The 6,190-nt window shown below is 36.8% G+C and overlaps 1 pseudogene across 1 annotated transcript; it reads right to left on the reverse strand.

Annotated features, from left to right (window-relative positions):
- Positions 1–378: 378 nt before the first annotated feature.
- LOC149197658 (3-oxo-Delta(4,5)-steroid 5-beta-reductase-like) lies at positions 379–5,817 on the reverse strand (annotated as a pseudogene). Its single transcript, XR_016254777.1, has 3 exons — positions 5,539–5,817; positions 5,202–5,279; positions 379–3,586 (listed from the first exon to the last, which is right to left on the reverse strand). The product of XR_016254777.1 is annotated as a 3-oxo-Delta(4,5)-steroid 5-beta-reductase-like (transcript).
- Between the last annotated feature and the right edge of the window lie 373 nt (positions 5,818–6,190).

Below are 6,190 nucleotides of genomic sequence, written 5' to 3' on the forward strand. Positions count from 1 at the left end.
AAACCCAGCCAGCCATGTGGACCACAGAGACACCTGCAATGCCTGACAGATGCCCCATTGTTTAGTTCTCTCCCCCTCGCCCAGAAAAATAAAAGCAAAACACACATGAATTGAATAGGTTTTTTTTAACATCGACGACAAATATTTGACTTGACTTGATACAGGGTAGGATCGATTTAACCTTTTTTTCAACCGCAAGATGCAGAAACCCTCTTGACGGGCCGTGACGGGTTCAATTTTGAACCCCGGTACACCAAAGCCTCCTCATTCCTGTCTTGTCGGTCTTGATATTGACAAGTTGCCTCCATAAAACTTCTCGATTTATCCACCATACCCTTCCGTAAAGAAAAAGGGAATTCGAAATGAGATCTTCAGATCTCATCTTCAGTCCACATTCCAGGTTGCACCCATAGAGCAGCTCTCACGGAGGCTCCGTCACTACTACAGTATTGATATGAATTCGGAGTCAAAAAGATGAGAGGCATATGCAGTATGATTCACAAAATTTGAAAACAATAATACGCAGGTTCCTATTTTTTTGCCAATTTCTGAAATTATCCCACGAAGTGAAAATTTCTGAGAATTCATAAAGAATAAAAACCTAACCATCTGTCATTGGCTTGTTTGTTTTACCACTTTGCTCTTCTCATGTTAATTCATCTTGATTACATTGTTGCTTGGATTTACTCTGGAAATGAAACATATGTGATGTGCTCTTAATGATAAAGCAGTAATTGATCAAGCATGTCTTTGCAAAATATACTAGAATTTTTTACAACATAATGTATTCATTGAGTGATGCATAAATTTTTGTGCTCTCATTATCTGGGCCTGAGATTTCTGATGCTGCTTGATATTCATAACTTGCACATGCATAGTAATTGTGAGACAGGTTTATATGGCATTTCTCACATCAAAACCTTTGTCAATCTGGACACAAGTTTTGGGGTGCAATTACCTAAATTAATGTTTGGACCCTTTTTAGTTTATTGTTATCTCCGTGATGCCCATAATAATAGCAAGTGTTACCAGTACCACTGTAAGGCAGACCTTAAGCACCATGGAGACACATCATAATATCCTACCTCAAAATGGATGGAACCATGAATAGGGAGGTTGCCTATAGCAGTATGTCTTACCAGTACAGGGCAAGCAGGCACCATGGAGACTGCTTGTTCATGGTTCCAAACTTCCACCCATTTCCAAGCAAGAAATCATTAGGAGAGTGCATGTTGGATAATGGTTTGCCCCACTACATTGGCATAACCCATGATTGAGATTTCGTTACACAAATATCATCACCCTATCATTTTATGATAAATCCATCTAGCACCCTATTCTTTCCCACAGCTCCTGTTCTTTTGCCCTGGACTGCATTATTGACTAGAATTCACACAGACCAAGAATGGGCTATGGCAAGTATGAAAGCTCTACATGATCTTGTTACGATGGTCAGGTGATTTATCAGTCATGAAGGTATTGAACAGTGGGCTTAACAGATTATTTCAAAGAACTGCTAGGTGTGAACAGTAGAGGATCCAAATACTGAATTCAGGTAAACCATCCCTGATGACTGATCAGAGTCTAGTTTCACATGATCAATTGGGTCTGATCTACAAACATCATTAAAGTTGCAAAGAATACCTATGAATGTCTACTTGGTGTTAGAAAACAGGGAAGAAATGCAGGCATCTGTTGACGGTCAATGAGCTACTTCCAAGTTCCAGCCCAGGATTGCATAATTTTCTGGTCCAAAAATAATAATATCCAACAAAACAAGTTGGTGACCAACTCTCCAGTATATCAGGAAGGCCAAAATGCTGAGCTTTCCACTTAATTTATTTTTAAGGAACACATAAAATAAGTTGAGTTGTAGCCAAAGCTAACAATTGCTGTTTGAGAAGATTGTGATAGGACATTGAATGGTACTCTAACCTGCTCCCCAATCAAGAGGATGGAAACATCAAAATACCTCACCCTAAACTTGCACTATGGGCTCATTGTTTACAGCCTGCACTACTCAATAAAGATTGGGATGGTATCTATAGCCAATGCTGTAAGAGTCACATTGCTGTTCCTTGATTTTAGCACTAGAAGTAAATAGATGCAGTAAAAAGTGGATAAAAGACTAGGCTGGAGATTCAACTCTTCATGTAAGTCCATTGCAAAATTATACAGCATCCAATATCAAGCAAATTACAAATTGTAGTCTCACAAACTATACATTGACATGACAAGAACACATTACACTAGATCTATGCAGTGTGAGCTAATATTATCAACACCAACTAGAACTTTCAGAATACAGCATAATTATCCTGAATCCTGTACAGGACAATTTGATACTTGAATTGCAAAAGCAAGCTCTGAATGAACCACGAAGTAACTACTCCTCTTAGTTTTAATTCAAGACATATGGATTGATCAAACCTAAGGAACAATATTCAATGTCTTGATTTTGTCAATCCACTGTCCCAGAGAAGTTTCTGTGTTTCGAAACCCAAAGAAACCACACTCTTTGCTCTTATTCATGCTAAGAACAGATGCCAATGGCCTATTTAGCATCAAATCTGCAAACCACCAGTTTCCAACTTCTTCAATCTTTGTTGGGCGGAGCTTATTTTCTCTGACAATTGCATCCCAGACTGGACCTTTGTCTTTCATAGCCTCAGCCAGATTGAAACCTTCACCATCAAAGGATAATGGCTCCAGATCGAATTTCTCTGCAATTATTCTCCAAAGGCATTTCCATTTAAACACATCTCCATTAGCACAATTAAAGGCCTGGTTCTTGGTGTAAGGGTCTGTGGCAGCCCAAATTTCTTGCTCTGCAATCAAATCTGCATCAGATGCATCCATGAACTGTTCCCATGTAATTTTGTTGCCGGGGTATTTGAAAAGCAGCCCCTCATGTTTGCAAATAGTAGCATAAACACACAGTGTTCCTATAATATTCATCAAGCTCCAAGGAGAAAAACCAAATATGATTGTCGGACGGTGAATGGACCAAGTTAATCCTTCTTTCTTCTTGGCAAACTCAAAAACAACATCCTCCAGAGTGTAGTAAAAATTGGGCACATTTAACCTAGGAAGCTCTTCATGAAAGGGTGGGATCATGTGGCTGAAAATTGCGATTCCTGGCCACTTTATCAAATGGCCCTGAGTAGTGTTTCCCCCCAGTCTGAAGACATATGTGCTGTAAATTCTCAGCATTATGCAGAAGTGCATCTAACACATTACTCAACATTCTTCCATTGTCCTCACAGTTTTTCTCCTCTGTTTCTCTGTTCACCCAAACAACCCAGAAGAGATGTGTGACATCTTTTAATGGTGAGATCTTTTCTAAAGTAAGCTCTCTATCTAAAACATCACATTTAATATATTCTACTGGATTATCTGGAGACCAATCTGGCTTAGGCCTTCTAGCAACTCCATAAACCTTCCAAGATCCACCAGGAGTGTCAGATAAAGGCAATATTTCTGCCAAGCTATTACCTACAATTCCGGTTACCCCTATAACCAGTGCCACTCCCTTCTGCTTCTCAGATTTTTCAACGGAACTTTCACCATTGGTTTGAAATTTTCCCTGCATTTAAGAAGGTAACAGTTACCGAAAAAACAATTGTAACAACGCAATATAATGAAGCAACAACAGCAATCTAAAATGCAGCAAGAGGCTTATCATTTAAGTTTTTAACCCATCTAAACAGACGTTTGTTAAGCACATAGACGTTTGCACTTTCTGAATTCTAATATATACTACATGGGCCATTTGTGTGACCTCGATATATTCATTGATTGAACTTTCGCATCCTCAAGAAGTATATCAGGGCAGGTTTAGATGGGTTTGTGCTACAAATATGCCTGTATTCATAATCTACCTTTAATAGACCCATACATACAGAAAATGTTGATGAATCCTCTACCCTTGTACTGTAGATCAAGTCAATCTGTGTGACCTCAACATATGCATCCTGGACCTTTGCAACCTCGATATACATATCAAACTGGGTTTTAAGGAATTTGTGTTGATGTTTATATTCAACGCAAGGAATTTGTGTTTATCTTCATATTCAACGCATCCACACACAAAAGTGTCAATAGATCCTATCCCACCCTGTAAAGCACCTCGCTTCTCTTGGCACAATAATATAATCCCTAAATCCTAAATGGATTAAAAACCCTAATTCCTAAATCCTAAACCTACAAGGGAAAATCCGAAAAGCATAAACAATTACAAGAGAGAAGCATAGTTGAATTACCCAAATTTGTTTTGGGTACAATAAACCTAAACCCCAAATCCTATTTTTGTTGGGGCTGTACCTGTGTGTCTTTTTAGTCGAAAGCATTTTAGATCTTCACCCATCATGAGGGAAATAATAAGAATAAGAGTGGTGTTGCAAGTGTATGATCAAGTGGAAGATAAAAGTGGTATGGCAAGTGTATAAAATCTCTATACACTTGCCGCACCAGCCTTATTTTTCTTGTCTCTTCATGATAGTGAAGGGTTCACCTTAATGGACAGAAAAAAGACACACTTACAACCAAAAGATTCATCAATGACATTTTCAAACTGCCAGAGGCTAAATTTCAGAAGCATATTATGCTTGATTGTGACTGTAAGGCATTGCCTATCCAAAAAAAATCATCATATCTGCATTCATGTAATTTAATAATTAAGGTATGACGCAGGATTCAGACACACAAAATGAAAAGAATGCCTATTGTAATCTTGATCTTCATTATTTTTAAATGAAAATAATTTTGATTTTTGATTTTTATTATTTTTGTTTAGATTTTATTTTAAGTAATTACATTAAAACTCATCCTATCATTTATAAAAATTGAACTTGAATTTGAGTAGAGAAGATAAAAATCATTCTTTCCAATATATCAGAAATAAACCCAATTAACCATTTGAAAAACTGTATTATACTTTTGGTAAAAAAAAAACTATAATCCTATTTTTCAGAGAGAAAAAGCTGTATGATTTATATTAAGGAGATATAAATATCAAAGATACATATGCGTTCGGAATCGTATCCAAAAAAGCAGCAACATTGTTGAAAGGAAAAAGACCGATTCCCCCAAGATAGGATCTGAAGAAATAACAGACCAAAAATACCCCATATTTATCAGGCTCTCAGGGACCAGTAAATAGGCATAGAAATAGATGGCCAACTAAAAACTCAAGGACTTACCCCGCGAGCTCCAAGGGAACCTGTCCGCCACGAATACCAGCTCATCGTGATAAGATACACAATAATTCAGACACCTATCTGCGAAAACAGACATCATTGGCCATTCAGAAACATATGCAACCTCAAATTTGCACAAACATTTCTAGAATCCATTAGCTCGTTAAATGTTGGCCACCAAACTTAAAATGGCATCATATTGGCCTCCAGCGCAGTGGTACAAGGCCGTATCAATAGATTGCAGCCAATTACTGAAATTAAAACAATGAGCAATGATATTTCCACGGATTTCTGTGACTCTTTTCTAAAAACGAGCCAAAATCATCTGAGATACAATTACCTATTGAAATCAGCGTTGCTGTTGAGGAATGAAGGCAGTTAAGAGGGATTCGGATTGGATTTCTGCAACAAATTTTGCGTTCTGGATGGTCAGAAATTTGAGATACCGCCGAGATAAACGTTTCGTTCTGGATGCTCAGAAATTTGAGATACCGCCGAGATAAATGAAAGAAGCGAGGACCAACTATAAGCTTTGTATGCTTCAAGGAGGATCTCAGATACACACTAGATTTCAAAGTCCACTTACCGAATTGAGCTTGTGTGCTGTGTATTTGACGATAAGGTTATTAAAAAATTTACGCTGTAAGTATTTAAATTACTAGGGTTTTTATAAGGTAGGGATAAAGTTTATTAAGATTTTCATAAATTACATCAGTGATGAAGTTATGAAATTTATGTTTATTATCTTGGCAGTATCTTTAAATTACTATGGTTTTGATATCTTTAAATTACTATGGTTTTGATAAATTAGGAAAGGGATTTATTAAGATTTTCCTAACTTACCTCTAGTTATGAAGTTATGAACTTGAATAAATTTATGTTTTATCAGGTTGGTATTGGCATTATGATTTTTGTAAATTAATATGTGTTTATTTTAATTTTGGATTAATTAAAAGTTGGAAATTTCTAAAGATGTAAATATTTTTTTGATT

Source organism: Pinus tabuliformis, chromosome 2_2, assembly GCF_031772625.1.
Source record: "Pinus tabuliformis cultivar Carrire ecotype Pingquan chromosome 2_2, CPIR1, whole genome shotgun sequence".
Classification (NCBI taxonomy): domain Eukaryota; kingdom Viridiplantae; phylum Streptophyta; class Pinopsida; order Pinales; family Pinaceae; genus Pinus; species Pinus tabuliformis.